This window comes from Eurytemora carolleeae, unplaced genomic scaffold (genome assembly GCF_000591075.1).
Source record: "Eurytemora carolleeae unplaced genomic scaffold, Eaff_2.0 scaffold473, whole genome shotgun sequence".
In the NCBI taxonomy this organism is placed as follows: domain Eukaryota; kingdom Metazoa; phylum Arthropoda; class Copepoda; order Calanoida; family Temoridae; genus Eurytemora; species Eurytemora carolleeae.
In genome coordinates this window covers 31,825-51,943 of record NW_019396633.1, presented here as the reverse complement: position 1 = coordinate 51,943, position 20,119 = coordinate 31,825, and positions in this window count along the sequence as shown.

The following is a 20,119-nucleotide window of genomic DNA, read 5'->3' as shown; positions in this document are numbered from 1 at the left end:
CCTGATGGTGAAATTGTTAAGTTTAAGATATTAACCCTATCATAAGGGGGGGGGGGAGGTGTTTACCAACCCCTCTCCCCTTTGGTTTATACTAAATATATTAAAAACGACTTAGACCTTCTTCACTTTTTCAACTTCATAGTTGTGAAGAAAAAAATTATTATTCACAGGATAGGGTGGAGGACAGTAAAAAAATCAGAAATGGTTAATAACTTTTTTATTAATAACGCTACAGGGCTAAAATTTATATAATGGAAAAGCCCTTTGAAAAATTGATGTAAAAACATGTGCCATATATTTCTCAAAAGTAAAAATATTTATTTTTGAACATTTTTCCGACATACTAATTGAACTTTTTTTAAACGCCCTATATGCACCCTAACAATTTTAATTATATAAGGGAAAATATCATATTTATATTAGACAAAAATAGCACAATCGGGGTAGGGTATAAAAGATAAGAGTTGGATGCAACGCAACCAACAGGTAATTTGCCGATTCTAAAATGGTTTTAAACATATATGAAATGTAAAGAATGAATCACAATAAAAAAATGTATATATGAGAGCAACCAGACCCCCCCACTCCCTCCCCCGTTTTGGACTCAGGAAGGAAAAGGTTAAATTTCCACTGAATCTGAATACACATATTCTTCAGAAATAATTCCATTTTGTAATCCTGGCTTAAAGAAGAGTGTAGAGTGCTGAATAAAGAATTTTAGTATTAATAAAACATTTTTAAGATAAATTCTTGTTATATGTAGATAATGGTAATAATGCATAATATACAAATAAAGTTGTAATCTTTGTTTGTTTGTTTGTTTGGATGTTCGATCATAACTCAGGAACCACTTGTTTAATTTTAAATTGCGGAACTCGGGAGACCCACGGAAATGTTTTTAGTGCGGTTTTGAAATTCTAAGTTAAGTGTTGCAGAAAAATTATACCCTGTCTGCAGTAGCAGGAAATTTAAAGTGATTCTGTATATGTGGTTTTAAAATGAAACAAGAATAACTGAACAATAATTTATTACTTTAAAATACAAATATATATTCCAATCTTGAGGTAAATAAAGAATTCTGTAGCACTGACAGATTCGCAAGACTCTTCCGAACTAAACAAAAGATGGGTTAAACAAGCATTTAAAAGTTTACAGCCATAAGAAACCCATAAAAGGTCCAATAGTTACAGCTGTAAAGAAGCTAAAGTTAAGATTATAATTCATAAGTTTAAAGCTTAAACCATGGTATTAACCAAAAGTAAACTCTGTTTAATTAAATTGGAATGCAATAATGGTGCTAATCAATAAATTATTATGGCTATTTAACCATTTTATTAGCAATAAATAATGCACTGGTGACTCGGTAATTATGAGGATCACTGTACTTTTAAAAATAATACTTTTATGAGATAAAACTCAGTAATTATGAAGACCACTGTATCTCTCAAATTAACACCATGTAATAAATTGCATGGTAAAACTTTGCATAATAAATGCAATGAATAAAATTTTTGAAAGTCGTCAATAAAAAGCATCCCTGAAAATGTATTCTGCAGTGTATTGAACAGCTTTCTATTTATTTTCGTCTATAGGGGTCGCGCGATGTTGCAGTTTATGGTCGGACACTAAATGTTGTCAACAATCCCATTTAGACAGTACTTAATTCTTCCGTATTTAGGACGTGAGTCAGTGGAGACGTCATATGTTTGCAAAAAGAACGGATGAAAATATTCCGGCTCTGGCGTGTTTGTGTTTACATTTCCATTCATCAACAATTAATATTTGTAAACAAACATAAATAGGGAATACATAAAAAATATTCTGTTGACAATTATTAACCAGACAAAATTTTCATACAACATTAAGTTAGTTTTATAGCTTTCATCTTTTAGTTAAAATCGTCTAATTTAATATCAAGCGAGAGTAATCGGGGGAAGTTACTATGAGTACCCCGGGCAACGCTGGCTTAATTAACTAATAACCATTTAAAACAAAGCTTACGATGCCCACGTCTAAAAATCTTGTATATTTCAACTTTGTTTAAATTTTTTTTCAAATTAAATAATAAAAAGATCTGAGTAAACTTTGAAATGATTCCATTTGAAATATCTTTTTAGGGAAGGGGAATTCCAAATTAATATTAAAAATAATCTGAGGCAATTTAAGTGTTGGAAGTTCATTACATCTAGTACAGGGTTACCCACACAGGATGAGACCTTAGAGATAAATACAGGTTTTAATTCTTAAAAAGTATTATATAGTTCCCTGCAATTTTACGCTTGTTAATTTTACTAAGGGTGTCACAAAAAAAGATTTGCAGTACCCTGAGTGCTGACTGCTGAGGGAACAATTTTCGTTCAATTTTCATAATCAAGGTGTTGTTGGAAAGCTCTATATTTCAGTTATTTAAAGATGTATTTTTTTTCGTTGGCCCCTTATACTTAATATGTTACGATCACTTCTTTTTCATTTTTTTCACTTTTTAGTTTTTATTTTTATTTTTTTTTATAAATAATGAAAAAAATGGCATATTTTCGTAATTGTTTTAAAGTAAGCTGTTGATCTGAGGTTTCTATTTAAGCCAAAATTTTGGATCAGTGATAATTAGCTTTTGAGCTAGAGTATTTTTAAAATAAAATTAACAATAAGAAAATTTATAAAACAAAGCTACAGTTTCTCTACAGCCTGTAAGAACTTTGACCAGTCCAGAAAAAAATAATTAAAATTAAAATTAAAGCATATGATTTGGGATTTTTATTTTTGTGTTATAACGGTATGTTGTCTCAGGAAAGTTAAAGGTTTGTTTATGAATACATTGTATACATGTTCTTAAATAAAACAAAAAGTTGCGTTACCTAGGTCAAATTTTAAAGAAGTCTCATTTTTTTTGTAAGCTCACTCAATTTTTATAACGCCCATTAAATTCAGTTGGATTGTGTTAATTTCAACATTAAATTAGAAAAAATACTTCTTTTGAAAGCTTAGTTACTATTATATGCTAATATCTGTGCAAGAATATCTGCACTGTATTGCACACACAAGTTTTGCAAAACTGTAAAAGTTTGAAATCTATCCTTGGACTACTAAGCTCCTCATTTGGTTTAAGGCATTATGGTTAAAGGGAAACGGTATCTAAACACATTTATATTATGTTTATATTATGTTTAATACAATTTTATGTTTTTATTAAATTATTTCGCGATTATTCGCTTCAATTGGATCTATGGATAGACATGTGATTTGCCAATTTGATTAATTTGATTGTGTTAATTTTTTTGATATCGCCATGCATAATGTGCAATACACTTTAAAACTGGTTTCTATTTATAAACATCATTTCGTCATTACACAGTACAAATTTGTTTAAGATAGTGGATTAGACTTCTTAGCATATAATTTGTTATTATATACAGAGCGTCCCATATCATATTAGACTATCTCCATTCTTTAACACCTAAATACGCAGATTATACTAAAAAAATATAGCATTTTCTGTAAAAATATTTCTATTTGCCCTATTAAATTATTCAAAATGATTCATTCTTCTTAAATTTTCTGATTTGTCCCCCCAATCCTAATTCAGACCCGTAACTAAACAGGCCAGACTACTCTATTTATTGGAGGACGAATTTGAAACAAACCTAATAATGAGGATTGTCGTCCCCCCCCCACGCACAGGTATCAGGCCCTGCTCAGCGTACATGCACATGAACACTGGGGAGTGCAACGAACTATGCAACAGGTAAAACTAGTATTTTACTGGCCTGGTTGGCGACATGATACCAGTCGGTTTGTCACTGAATGTGCTGGGTGTCTGCACAGAGAACAGGTAAATTTGAAAAATGTATTACCTTTATAGGACCATGCGCAAAACGTCAATGACGTCTTGTGCATGAACCTTGTGGGGGTCCACTAACTATTTCATCAAATAAAAACAAGTACCTGCTTACAATGATGGACTGTTTTAGTCGTTTCTGTGCAGTGGTCCCTATTCCTGATAAGTCGGCAAAAACAGTCTCCACAGCAATTCTAACACACTGGATATCACTGTACGGGACACCGATTAAAATCAGGACTGACGCGGGACTAGAGTTTAAAAATTCCACAATTGTTTCAATGATGAGTAGTTTAAATGTGAAAATTAAAGTGGGTACCCCATATTCTCATCAATCAAACCATGTAGAAAGATTTCACAGGACATTGTGGGCACTTTTAAAAGCAAAAAAAGTCAATGGATCCCTAGACTGGGAAAAATCCCTGCCCACTTTAGTTTTGGCTTATAATGCTACTCAACATTATTCTACATAATGCAGTCCCGTGCGCTTATTTCTAGGAAGGGAGACAAACCTGCCTCATCTATCCTTGCTGCCTAAATTCAGAGATGATGTCCCCCACACCCTAGAGTAGGAGTTGGACCAGATAATCGACTTAATGTGAAGACAAGATGCAGTGAGAATAAGACGCCAGTTTAGGGCGTATACAGGACCAATTGACGACTTCAAAATCAATGACCTGGTATATGCTGCAGTACTTCCCCCTGTCGGAAACACAAGAAAGCTTCATATCTCCTGGTCTGGACCATTACAGATCACAGAAATTATCAACCAAGCCATGGTTTGAATCAAGGAGTTGAATGTGCACAAACCTTGCATATATGACACTCATATCAGCAAGCTGAGATTGGCCAAGAAGATGGGAGAACAAGATCCAAATCCAATTTTTATTCTGCCAAGATTACCAAAAGAAGATATGTTACAGCTGGCCGACGAAATATCTGAAATTAATTTGCCTTGTAAGGTAAATGCGATTTAGTTGATGAGTTCTACGAAGACATCAACCACGGGAGCCAACACCATGATGATGATTCATCAACTGGAAAAATTAGAAGTATCGCAGGAGAGAAAAGTGCCAGCAACAAAACAGAGCCAATCAGAAGCAACTCGCTGAGCAACAACAGCAACAGCAGAAACAGTACTGAGAGGAAAACCCAATCCTCAGAACAAGACCTCCTAGAAGAAGAGTCTGAAGATGATCACGATCTATATCAATCATTTAGAGACTCAGATCAGTCTATCAATCAATCAATCAATCAACCAACAAAGCACTGGAGCAACAGATGGAACACAGCAAAGAAGAAGATCTTACAGGGATACTACAGGATGAGGATGAAACAATTACTGAGGATCAGTTGACCTCCGCAGCCTCAGAAGAAAAAGCACAGGGAATTACTGAGGATCAGTTGACCTCCGCAGCGTCAGAAGAAGAAGCACAGGGAATTGAACCTGAGAAACAGAAAGAAACAAGACCAGAATTAAGGATTACAGAAGATACAGCTCCGTCGACGGCAACAGGATCATCAGGATCAGGAACCAGAAGATCAGGAAGAATAACAAAGCCAGTGGAGAAATATGACCCCTCCCCAGGACCGAGAACACCAAGGAGCAGGACACACGTCCAGGAGTACAGAAGTCATTAAGACGATCAGGTTCTTCAATAGTGAAATCAATCAAGTCTGCACTCAATGAAGCCTGGGAGAGCACTCCTCAAAGAATGGGACCCCCATCAACCAGGAGAAGGAGCAGGTTGAGGGAGACCAGAGCAGCTTCGTTGGAGAAGCTAAACTAGACCAAATCTGCACTCAATGAAGCCTGGGAGAATGTTCCTCGAAGAATGGGACCCCCATCAACCAGGAGAAGGAGCAGGTTGAGGGAGACCAGAGCAGCTTCGTCGGAGAAGCTAAACCAGACAGGGAGTATCAAAATCAATAAGTCACTTTGTGTTGACAGAAGGACAAGATATTCAGTAGAAAATAGGTCAGCTAGTAGACAAGAAAGTAGGGATGGAGGAGAAAGTAGTAGTTGAATGGACAATGAAGACAACATTGACAAAAGAAAAGAGGGTGGAATTCTTGTCATTGGGAAAAGAAAGGTTTTAATTGCAAAAGTAGAAAAAACAGTAGTGATTCAACCCAGGCGAGAAAAATGGATACCAGTTACTGTTGATAATTTAGATAAAAAAATAACAATTATTTTTTTATTCCAGTGTTATTAAATACAATCATTGAACGAAACCTAGTGGTATCCAAATTCTCACCCCAGGCAGGTGCACTACGTTCTCCTTCCATGTACATGATTAACAATAACGATATCTTTATGCAGGTCAGAAAGGGTGAGACGTTGGCCAGGCTGGTGAGCCTGGAGATACGAGGCAGAGATTCATGAATTTATTGTGTTCTAACCAGGGGCGTACTCATGAATTTATTGCGTTCTAACCAGGGGCGTACTCTTGAATTTGTCCGGGGTAGCATACATTTTTATTCTAGAGGGGCTCAGTACCCATTGGGGCAAATAAAAACCTGGAAACCAGCCAGAGGGGGGCTGAGTACGCCTCTGGTTCTAACTCTAGATTATAGTTAAACAGAGAGTCCCAGAAAACGCATTTATTTTAAATTAACCCTAACTTTGGTTGAACAACGAAATCAACAAATTTCATGTTTTCTGTGACTCAGTTACAGGCAAATCCACATCATAATGAATTTTTTTTCTTCAAATTTTTACTCTTTATTAACCTTGTTTTCAAAACTTAAGTCAAATAGTCTTCTGAATTCATTGCTTGAAATGTCCTTTTACGTTCTTAATAAGAAGATGCTAATCTTTGCGATATATATACATACATATATCATATATCATCTATATACATATTTGATATAGATGAGCCTGTAGACTTATGGTGAATATAAACGTGTTGTAGACTGCATAGTCCTAAACTATTCCCTGATAAACTTGTATTCAACATCTTGGATGAACGGCTTTTTAACCTTCCATTAACATTTTATGTCACGACATAAAGGCATAAAAGTTGGGACACAGGTCAATAAATTTGAATTAATAAATAGTTCTCTTCATTCTTTTTTAGGAGGCGAAGGAATAGGGTTAAGAATAGTGATCTGTAGTAATTCTCTCCTGATAAATTTCGTTTGTGTCCCCAACTTATCTAGCCTGTTAAAGGTATTAGTTCCATTTAACAGACTTGATATGGTGGGGACACAAACGAGGTAACTTTCCATTATATTCGGAACATGGAAGAAGAGTTGAAAAAATAATTGAAACCTTCAGTAAACCATTATTTAAGAATGCCACCTTTAAGACTAGTGATCTGTAGTATTTCTCTGCTAATAATATTCGTCTGTGTCCCCAACCTATCTGGCCTGTTAAAGGTATTAGTTCCATTTAACAGACTTGATATGTTGGGGACACAAAAGAGGTATCTCTCATTATATCCTGAGCATAAGAGAAGAGTTGAAGAAAGAACTTTATGAAAACCAGCAAGATTGGATCAACACATACAACAAGAAAATGAAGGAGTTCAACGAGCATGTCCTGAACCAGCTCAACAGGTTAGCTGGTGTCCCCAACCTATGTAGTCTGTTAAAGAAAACTAAAGACTAGGATCTCTCCAGTATATCCGGAACATGAGAAGAGTTGACGGAAAAATTGAAACCTTCAGTAAACTATTGTTTAGGAATGCAACCTTTAAGACTGTGGTGATCTGTAGTGTTTCTCTCCTAATAATATTTAAAGGACTGTCGAAGTAAGTGAACGCACATTTAATGAGTTCCGCAACTGTATCCTTGAAACCTTCGTTTGACCATAGATCATGAAGATAATTAGTTTTTCTCTGAAACTTGATAATTTTCAATTGTTGTTTCTCGTAAAAATTACTTGTGGATTTATGTAGCAAAGACAAAATTGAGGGAATTAAACGCGCGTTAAGTAAAATATCAACGATCTCATTGTTAATTTAAAAAAGGTGTACATTGTACATGCTAACCTGGGAGGCGGGCTAACCGCCAAAAAAGTCTTTGGAAAAAGTTCCTGAAAAAAGTCCTTAAATTTCACACTAAAAACGTCCTGTGGAAAAAGTCCTTTTATTAAAAAGTCTCCGGAAATAAAGTCCTGCCAATTCGAGACTTTATTTTCTCGGACTTTTTTTCTGGCTCCAGTATGTATTTTAGGAAAAAAAATCCCAGGAATCCAAAACACAGGACTTTATTTCCAGTGACATTTTTTCCAAGGACTTGAGAAAATTCGGACTTTTTTCCAAAGTATGTCGACAGTCTGTTCTTATTTTATCATCAAACTAATTTAACCTCCAGAGTCCGAATTTAATGAATTTGAGCCGTGTCTTAAATCCACCAAAAACCGGTTTCAATTGAGCGCCGGCTTGAATCTTGAAACAATGAATACCATTTTAGGTGGAACCATAGTATATTTGAGCCGCGGCCTAAATTTAAGCCGCTGCTCAAATTCTTTAAATTCGGCCTTAGATCAGTCAAACTAGATTAAATTGCGTGAAAGATTGAGTCCGTTTTCAAGCATATAACTCTTCGCATTGGAGAGCTATAGAAAAGAACAAAAGTGCCTGAATTTCTAAGATATCGATATAACAGAATATTTTTTATTTTCTGAAACGTGTGCACAAAATCAAAACTTGAGGAGCTACGAGGTCAGAAAGTTGAACAGTAACATCGCTCTATTTTTACATTCTCCTCATGGTTGGTTTTCAGTAAGATTAATTTTAAAAAACCTGAGGCCGAATTTAAAGAATTTAAGCCACGGCTTAAATTTGAGACGTGACTTAAACATGGTTGGTTCCACTTAAAATTGTGTTCAATGTTTCAAGATTTAAGCCGGCGCGCAGTTGAAACCGGGTTTTGGGGATTTAAGACGCGGCTCAAATTCATTAAATTCGGACACTGTATAAACATTTCATACTTTTATTGAACTAGAATAGATTAAACCCAATGTTATATTTTTGATGCTCCCTAATAGAATCAGAATTGATGAAAATTAATGAACACCCTGTATTGTATTTTAGAAAATTCTGAAGCCAAAATTGATATAAAATAACACCCTGTAGCTCTTGGCAATGAGTAGTCCATACACTTGTTTATCTTGCAGGAAGAGGAAACATAGTTTTGGCAAGAAATATCTAGTTCTCAGTCTTATAATTCTATTAACAGAACCTTTAATATAAAAATGAATAACATTTGCGCAAGAAATAAAAAACATACCAAAACATTACACGTTGTTTGTTTTGAATGTTTGAAGTCAGATGTATTTCCCTTCACGTTAAGTACGTAAAGGTATTTGAATATTATTACATTAACTATTATCTAACTGAATTGCAAAGTAACATATATTATTTGATTTCAAAGAGAAAGACACTTAAATTTTCCTAGAAGGGGATTTCATTTGGCATAATGTCCCTTTTCCCTTATGTGTGTAATGTACAGTTGTACTGTCTGCACCGTAAGTACCGTACATTTTGTTCTAACACTGGTCAAAAGTAAACTCGGAACGGTTCACCAGAGATAAGAGAGTTAAAGAGATCGATTATCAGCTAAAATATGCTATATTTTCCACAGCATGTTCTATTGTGTTCTTAAATTGACCCTCTTAGCTGAATATTTTAGTTAATCCACCGTACTTAGCTGAAGAAAAAATATTAGCTGAAGATCTTAGCTGAAGATTTAAAATTCAACAGATATCCTGCTTAGCTGAAGAAAAAATCTGTACGCACAGAATAAAAAGTGTTACACGACTAATCAGCAAACATAAAAAAGGATTGAATTCATAAATGTTGTGTTTCATGTTTAAAATTGGAGTATTTCTTTAAAAGTTGTAAAACTTGACCCCTGAATGGGTATTATGTTCAACAAGTGGCGGTGAGATGGCACTCTAAAAACCTAGGAAGTCAAAAACATAGCATGTCATGCCGGGTCAACTTATATGCCTAACGTAGCCCACCCTGTGAAAGGAGATAAGCAGTCTGTGTAGTCTTTAGGTTTAACGTTACAAATATAGATGTGTAAATATTTAATTATTTAAACAGTAGGGTTTTTCAAAATTTCCTGAATTCATGGAACATTGCTATTCTTATTTTAAATGATCTACCATTAGAAATCCATAGATATTGCATTGAGCCCATTTCTAATGTTTCTAATATTTAAACAGTTTTATACACTGGTTTTGTACAATTTGTGACCAGAGCTGACAACTTTAGAATGGTGGATATTGAGATAAATTCTTGAGCCTCTATTTTTCTTAAAATCGAAACTAACCTAATCTTGAACATGTATCCTGAAAAGTGTATAAAATTCAACCAATCAGAATCGCATATATGAAGTCGATAAATTTGAAATTTTGCGCGCCATTTAGGATTATGTACAGAAACTGGAGTGACTCTCCAAATTAAAAAAAACAGTTTTGATTTTTCTCTACTATATCCAAAAAAGAACGGTTTAAGAAGAAAATCAAAAGTGTGTCCATTGGATACTCAGATTAAGTGATCGGGATTAAGGATATGTCATTCTGAAGTTTTCAGCTCAGTTTATATAATTGTTATAACCTATGCATTCGACTTTTAGCTGATCTAAGAAAACAGGATTTAAGAACTGTTTTATTTAAAATCTTGAATCTATTGCACAAGATTGTAATGTAAAATCTAGAAATCTAAACAAATTTTGCGTGAAACAAAATATAATATACAATCAGAGCTGGGAACTTTTGAATGATGGATGATTAATTAATCAATCAGGATTCCATTCTAAAGTTTTCAGCTCAGATTCCTTTAGACCAAGAATGGAAATAACCCATATGATTAACTTTTTATGTTCCGACTAGAAACTACAGGGTGACCACATTTAATTTACTTTAGTCTTGTCATGAATTACACCACTTTACCTTTGTGTACGGGATAAATCTTTAATAATAATAATAATAATATTTCAATCGTATATTGTTAGTATATTGGTAGATATATGTTTATTAATTTCAAAATACCATTTTATAAATAAACTCCTATCTACATTTTGTTTTATTGTGGAATATATCTTTTTTGGAAAACTTGTACTCTGGATTTAGAAATTTGAAAAAAAAATCTTTCGGAAAAATTGGCGCGAGTGCGTTTTAAGGATTCCACCATTATTTAATCCTAGAGTTGTTGGTCAATATCAGATGAATTTTTAAACTTCAATTTAATGATAATTCAACATGATTTTTATTTTTTTCTGACCCCGCGATTTAAAAGCTTCGGCTCGAGCCGTAATTCCTTAAACCCGACTTTAAGACTCAATTTTGATGACAACTTGTGTCACGTGATTGACAGCTGCGAGATCTTAAACTCGACTCGACTCGAAAAAAAAACCGATCTTGGTTTGTGTTAGTGGAAAACAAGGCTCTGCATGTTGAGTCTTAAAAGACCCTAAATGCGCCAATTCCTACCTTAAAAATCCGCCAAATAGAATATTAAACCGTTTTTTGAACTCAACTCTGTGGAGCATAATATGCAGCTAGAATCTGAGAGCTCAAGTTGTAAATAAGGCCCAACGACAGTGAAGACCTGAGTCGTATTTTCTTGAATCTTTTCAATCGCCAGCTCTGTTGACTGAGCAGTGTCACCAATGTGCAATGACTTTTAAAAAGTTTTGCATATTTTCTTTGCTTCTAAATTTTTAGCCAGAAATTTGAATATTTCTGATTTAAATATTTCAAATTCCAAATTGAGAATCGAGATGAAAACCTGAAATCAAATACATTTTTTAATATAATCAGTCAGATTAGATGCTGGTTTGTGTTTAAATAACATTTCTAATAATATCAGTTANTTTAAATAACCATTTTTAATATAATTAGTTAGATTAGATGTTGTTTAGTGTTTAAATAACATTTTTAATAATATCAGTCAGATTAGACGTTGGTTCGTGTTTAAATAACTTTTTTAATACAATTAGTTAGATCAGATGTTGTTTTGTGTTTAAATAACACTTTTTAATATTATCAGTCAGATTAGACGTTGGTTTGTGTTTAAATAACATTTTTTAATATAATTAGTTAGATTAGATGTTGTTTTGTATTTAAATAACATTTTCTAATATAATCAGTCAGATTAGACGTTGGTTCGTGTTTAAATAACTTTTTAAAATATAATTAGTTAGATTAGATGTTGTTTTGTATTTAAATAACATTTTCTAATATAATCAGTCAGATTAGACGTTGGTTCGTATTTAAATAACATTTTTTAATATAATCAGTCAGATTAGACGTTGGTTCGTGTTTAAATAACTTTTTAATATAATTAGTTAGATTAGATGTTGTTTTGTGCTTAAATAACACTTTTTAATATTCAGTCAGATTAGACGTTGGTTCGTGTTTAAATAACATTTTTTTAATATAATCAGTCAGATTAGACGTTGGTTCGTGTTTAAATAACTTTTTTAAATATAATTAGTTAGATTATATGATGTTTTGTGTTTAAATAGCATTTTTAATATAATTAGTTAAATTAAATGTTGTTTTGTGTTTTTCTAAACTAAAGGAGTTTTGTTTTTGTCATAAACTCTGATTTTCTAATTTCTTTATCTTTGCAACCCAATGTCGTAGATCTTAGATATTTCAAACTATGAATTCTGTTGGATGAAATAGTCTTAGTTTGAAATATTAAAGGTTTACACATTCATGTTTAAAGATTAGAAGATTTGATTTTGTGACAATAACTCAAATCTTTTAAGACCCAGCACAGGCAGAAGGGAAGAGTATGCATTAAAAGTCACCTTTTTTGTTAATTCCATATTGACTGATTTGAGGATTTTTTTTATGGTAACTAATAAATAATAACTGTGACCTCTTCGTCATTAATATGGAACTTTCATTGTGATTTATCGAGGGAATTCATGCTGGATTCACAACCCTACCGTTAAAATCTTATATTTTCTACGTTGCCTCTGCAGCAGCAATCTTCAACCACCTTGGTAAAGTACCGACAAGAGAAAATAATTCATTTCGTTGTGGAATCATGATACTTGCCATTTAATTAATGGCGGGTGATATAAAATTACGTCTACAGTCCACGGTGGACTAAACCAGTGGGGTCGGTCAAATAGGCCTAGGATTAGGCCAGGTCCTCTAAAAAATCTGAACGCGCCATGAGAGTTGTCATGGTTAGCCATCCGACGGGACTATGCCAAGAAAATTGACCCCTGTCGTATGTTGGTCAGGTTAGGGCGACGTACTGTACCAAAGGATCGGGTCAGTATACGCTGTTATCTGGCAGGACCGTACAAACTGGGGAGGTCCTGTTCGAATTCAAATTTACCACGGCCCAAAGTGAGTCCTTATAATAGAAAAGTGTTTAATCCCTAAAAAGCTTGTCGTTCATTTTATACTTTACAATAGAAAATAAAAAAGAATGAGTTTTCAAATAGAAATGTAATCAAGGAGATTTAAATGGTTTTACTAATGTCTATTTTATTTTGCAAGTTAATTCAATTTAATATTCTACTTCAAGTTTTTCCCTTTCTATGGAAATTTGGGTGGGATTCGTCAAAAGATACAGGTTCTGGCACTGAAGATAAATATGTTTAGCAAATTTAGCCCTGCCATCCCCCCTCCCATCCCATCCCATTTTTGTGCTTTGAATTTTTAGGGGATTTTCCCTTTTTACGTAGAGGTGTTAAAGGTATTTTTTTTAATTTTAAATTTCTAAACTTTTATTTTCTTTTGTAAAAAGCTTGACGTCATACGTAAGTATTTCCTTTTAGGGACGGCCTGTGGCCGAATTTAAAGAATTCAAGCCGCGGCTTAAATTTGGTTGGTTTCACTTAAAATTGTAGTCAATTTTTTAAGATTTAAGCCGACGCTCAATTGAAACCAGTTTTTGGGGGATTTGAGACGCGACTTAAATTTATTAAATTTGGACACGGGTTCTACATTGTCCTACCTTCTCTATATCCATTTTGAACTTATTTAGATAATTAAGTGGAAAGATTTGTTGGTTAATAATTTTTCCTGTAATCTACGACTGAAAGGAAAATAGTTTTATGTAAATTTAATTATACTCCCCGGGGGTATTATAGATAAATACCAACAATGGCATTATTGTATGGAGTGGGGTCTAATGTCAAATTTAATAATACCATTTGTGCAGAAAATGGTTTCCATTACAGTGCTCTAAACTAAATATAAATATCATTATTCGCAAAATTAGAAGTATTCAAAAATCTGTTATACTGGTATAATACCCTGAATAGGGGGAAATAAAAGGCAACTAAAAGTAATTTTTACTAATTTGAAAATTCTCATTATACTTAATGCCTACATTTTTAATAAGAAACATATTCTAGCTAATTTGATAATGTCCAGTTGGAAAGAAGATATGAAACCCTAGCTTAAAAGTTCAAAAAGGGACTTTTATTTGTCAATTTTATTTAAACCTAAACAAGCTGCAGGGCTGCAGGGGAGCGTCAAATGCTCCCCATCCCTTTTTTTGACCTAGCATCTCATTTTTGACTTTGGGACTTTTTGATATTTAATGAATAATAGTTTAAGGGATTTTTTAATGTATACAGTATATACGGGACAGAAAAAAGGCCGGTCCGTGCTGAAAATATCTAAAATAGCCCAACACTTTTTTGTGATTAAAAACTACAGGTCAACCCTTAAAAAATGGATGTAAAGACATGTGTAATATTTCAATATTTGCCGAAAACACAAAAAAAAATATTTTTTACATTTTCAAACTTTTTTTACCTTTTTTCCAACCTCGTTAGCAGCCAAACTATTACATTTAGCGGTTAATTTTTTTAATGAGCTGGCTTTGACAAATTGGGCTATAGACATCCATTGCAACCATAATATATTTACTCTCAGGCTTTTTTTTTCGTGAATTTCATAATTTTTTTTCCGCCAAAAATCGTAAAGTTTGTAAAAATACACTGTTGAACATACCATAACATTTATTTTTGAATTCAAATTTTTACAAAATTTGTTAAAAAAGTAGTAAATTTTTTCGTTGCCTGTTGAATCTTCTTTTCAGCTGAATTATACATCTGTTGGCTGCTGAATATTCATTTAGCTGGTCATACATCTGTTGGCTGTTGAATATTCATTTAGCTGATCATACATCTGTTGGCTGTTCCTCTTTTGTAGATCTACGCGATACGCATTCTAATCCTTTGTAGAAAAAGGAAATATGTATTTTTACGCAAAAATTTCTGCTTTTGTTTTTCCCTAATATTCCACATATTTCCCAGAGCTGCAGCTCTCTTTCAGACATATTTCTTTTTCATACTTTCCTTATTTTTATAACACGTAATAAATATCAAATTAAGTAGAATATTAAGTTAATGTTTGTGATTCATGCAGTGGTGTCAAATTAAAGTTTTTTAACTTATAAAATTTGTTGCTTCAATTTTTGTAGTTTAAGTTTTAATTTAAAAAGTACATATTTTGTGTATTTGTAAAATAATCTAAAAAAAATGTAAATAAAATGTTTATGTTTATTTGTGGGGAAAAGGAACCATTAATCCTTTGTATAGAAGACTCTGCCAAAATTTAGTCCTTGTATGATAGTTATTATTCATGTATAACGATAAATAGATCATTTTATCAACTATTACGTATTTTTTTACTATGTTGGTCTTCAAACAGACCTCTTCGTTGCAAACAAATAATTGTTAAGATTTTCAAAAATTTATAAATTTAAATGTTTTTAAAGCAAACTTTATATTCTTATCTTCAATCAATGGAAGTTGAAACCCCTGAAGCTAGGTATTATAATTAATTTGAATTTTTCTGAGAGTAAATGTCATTCCTTTCTATGTAAAGAGTTGCCTTTTACAAGATTTTAGATTAGCGGGATTCAACATCTTGTACCAAATACTTAATTTCTTTTTAGAAAGATGAATTCAATAAATTAGACTGGACTGAACCAATTAATTAATGTTGATTGTTACTCAATGGCCAAAGGTCATCCTTGCTTTATTATGGCATTTTTTACAAATAAAAATAAGAATAAATTAAATCTATTTATATTGTAAGTGCAGATTTACAAAGTTTTTGGTTTGAAATACAATTAAATAAAACAATACAGTGATTACCATAAAACTCTAGGAAAGGAACACGACATTAAAGCAATGCTAAAGTGCATTTAATGCTGTTACAGAGCAAATAACTGAACTAGCAACTTATTGAATTAAAGTGAAATGGGTCTGTTTATAACTCCACAATCGCTGTGCCTTATGTTCATTGAACTATTTAAAGTATTAACTTGAGTCTAAACCTTGACTTCATATTCCAGTGTTTTCTGGTTATCACTGTAGTATCAGAGTAAAACTTAAAGGAGATATTAAAAATTTCTTACAATTTGATCAAACAATAATAATTCAAAATGTCCAGTAAAATATGCAACAAAAAAGAACAGTAAAATAACACATATAAATTTAATATCTGGCATGGTTTGAATTCATTTGAGAAGCCTACAACAAGGACATGAAAAAAGTAACAAACTTAAGTTTTTTCCCCTAACATAATTTCTTTTTATGGTGTAAATTCAAAATGTCAGGGACTATTATATATTTAATGATTAACATAAAGAAGACTATAAGTTAAATTATTGAACTTACTAGAAGTGATTTAACGTAGTTCAACTATTTTTGCTATCCAAAAAAAAGTGAACTCCCACCACAAAACTTAACTTTTCTAAACCCTAATCTTGGCAACCTAATGTAGTAGACTTTTGATATTTTATATTTCGGACACACGGTCACACCAACAGTCTAACTTTGAAAAATCAAAACTGCAAATGTATGCATAAATAATCAGTATGCATGGTCAAATATTTGTTGTTGCTTATTAGGCAGCCACCAACTACTGCTGCAATAAGCGAATTTTGTCGATAATAAACGATTTGTTTGTCATATAAAAGCGATTATTTTTTTTCATGTTTAAAGATGTGTTGTCTTTTAATTGGGTGCCAGCCAACTTTCACACCCGAGTGGGCCGTTTTTTTCGCTTTATTTTGAATTTAAAATTTGATGTGAGTTTGTGACTAGTGTTCAGTTTCTATAGGTTTCTGATTACCAGTTTCTTATCCAAGCGTGCGTTAATTCCCGAACCCTGCAAACAGTTGAATCTAAAATTAGATTTTATTTGGTTGAAAAAGGAAAAGTTGTGAAGTAAGGTTTAAATATATATCTGTTAGAGCGTGAATTTGAGAATTGTAAATATAAGTTTTAAAGTTTGAGTTTGGTGCAAAACCTCAGTTCCTTTCTCAGATGTAAAGTAAGTCGTTTTTTTTGGAAGCGGATGCATCTTTAAATACTAGCTGAAACACCCGGCGTTGTCCGTGAAATAAAAAAAAAACAAACATTAACATATATACATGATTGAAGAGCTTTTTATTTTATAGATATAAAGTAGAAATCTCTTATTGTCTGTGTATATATTCTCTTATTGTCTGTGTATTCGATCTTACATCTCATGAACTCCTTGATTGATTTGCAAAGCTGGATCCCCATGGAAGCTAGGTTTTTTTATCTTACTATATTCTTCTTAGTTAAAAACACTTTTTGAATGAGGATCTATGGAGAAAATAAGGATCGGAGAAGAGAAGTGGTTCCAGGATATATAAAGAAGGATAGAATTCGAATGAGGATCTAGGAGAAAAGAAAGATCAGAGAAGAGATGTGGTTCCAGAACAGGTAAAGAAGGATAGAATTTGAATGAGGATCTAGGAGAAAAGAAGGATCTGAGAAGAGAAGTGGTTCCAGGATAGATAAAGAAGGATAGAATTTGAATGAGAATCTAAGAGAAAAGAAGGATCTGAGAAGAGAAGTGGTTCCAGGACAGATAAAGAAGGATAGAATTTGAATGAGGATCTAGGAGAAAAGAAGGATCGGAGAAGAGAAGGGGTTCCAGGATAGATAAAGAAGGATAGAAATTGAATGAGAATCTAGGAGAAAAGAAGGATAGGAGAAGAAAAGTGGTTCCAAGACATATACAGAAGGATAGAATTTGAATGAGGATCTAGGAGAAAAGAAGGATCGGAGAAGAAAAGTGGTTCCAGGATAGATAAAGAATGGAATAGAATTTGAATGAGGATCTAGGAGAAAAGAAGGATCTCAGAAGAGAAGAGGTTACAAGATAGATAAAGAATTGAATAGAATTCGAATGAGGATCTAGGAGAAAAGAAGGATCGGAGAAGAGAAGTGGTTCCAGGATAGATAAAGAAGGATAGAATTTGAATGAGGATCTAGGAGAAAAGAAGGATCGGAGAAGAGAAGTGGTTCCAGGATAGATAAAGAAGGATAGAATTTGAATGAGGATCTAGGAGAAAAAAAGGATTTAAGAAGAGAAGTAGTTCCAGGATAGATAAAGAAGGATAGAATTCGAATGAGGATCTAGGAGAAAAAAAGGATTTAAGAAGAGAAGTAGTTCCAGGATAGATAAAGAAGGATAGAATTCGAATGAGGATCTAGGAGAAAAGAAGGATCGGAGAAGAGAAGGGGTTCCAAGACAGATAAAGAATTGAATAGAACTTGAATGAGGATCTTGGAGAAAAGAAGGATCGGAGAAGAGAAGTGGTTCCAGGATAGATAAATAAGGATAGAATTCGAATGAGGATCTAGGAGAAAAGAAGGATTGGAGAAGAGAAGTGGTTCCAGGATAGATAAAGAAGGATATAGAATTTGAATGAGGATCTAGGAGAAAAGAAGGATCGGAGAAGAGAAAAGGTTCCAGGACAGCTAAAGAAGGGTAGAATTCGAATGAGGATCAAGGAGAAAAGAAGGATCAGAGAAGAGAAGGGGTTCCAAGAACAGATAAAGAAGGATAGAATTTGAATGAGAATCTAGGAGAAAAGAAGGATTTAAAAAGAGAAGTAGTTCCAGGATAGATAAAGAAGGATAGAATTCGAATGAGGATCTAGGAGAAAAGAAGGATCTGAGAAGAGAAGTAGTTCCAGGATAGATAAAGAATTGAATAGAATTTGAATGAGGATCTAGAAGAAAAGAAGGATCGGAGAAGAGAAAGGGTTCCAAAAAAAGATTCTAGGAGGGCGATGAAGGAGGAATTAAGGGGTTGGGGGATACATATTGAGTCTATAGGATGGGATAAAGGAGGGATGTAGGAGGATAAGAAGGAGAGGTTTCAGGATAGATCAGGATTATAAAAAGGGAAAAGGTTCTAAAAGGATTAGGGTAGCTCAACAAAATATTCTAGGATATGGTAGGTATGTAGTAAATGCTGTACTCTTAAAACTTAGTCAAGAATTGTATCAGTCCAGGTACAACTCGTCAGCTATAAATGTCAACTAGGACACAAACTCTTTAATGTCAAACCAATGGACACAATCTTATTGGCTCTGAATGTCTACAGGGACACCCTCATAGCTATCAAACACGCTCTTAACCGATGAATACCCCTCTTATAGGCCCAATCTCAGCTCGTATGTTTCAACTAGGGCTATTCGGCTCTGAATATCACACAGGGACACAAGCGTAGCTATCAAATCTCTGGCACGATCTCAGCTTGTTTGTTTCAAAAAGGACACTGTTATAAAGTTAATAGACATAATTACAATTCCTACGTCGTAGGAAAAAGCTGGATTTCAGTTCAAAGCAAGCCTATTTGTATAAGTAACTAGCTTAGCAACTCCTTAATCGATTTTCCTCGAATGCTGATTGCTGATCTCTTAGCCTTGTTTGAAATTTCAAATTTATAATTTATAGCTAACATATATTCCAGGCAGAGCTGCATGGTTGTTTGGTTTGGAGGCTTTACAAAAGTCTGAAAAGTTTATTGTAAAACAAAGTTGTATCCTGTAAAAGTTTGATTTAAGGCAGAATCCATCAGTCATTGTTTAAATAATTGGTAAAGAAATCTGCTCACGTGAATACATTGAACCCCCTGCACCACCTTTCCAATTCAAAAAGTTGCGTGCCCGACTAAGCAAATTAAGAGAGATATAGTTTTTTTTTCTTGAAAAGTTTTTTCTTAAATTTTTACAACTTTGTCGTATAAACCCCCAAATAGTTGTTGAGGAAGAGGAACCACAACTAAAAAATTTTATTTTTCGAATAGAAAATCAAAAATATCTGCATCATTTTTGTTAAGGCGAAGATTTTTTCAATCTGATGTTACTTTTGATATTTCAAACTTTGACAATCTGATGTTTCTTTGATATTTCAAACTTTGACAATCTGGTGTTTCCTTTGATATTTTAAACTTTGACAATCGGATGTTTTCTTTGATATCTCAAACTTTAACTATTTTGATGTGGC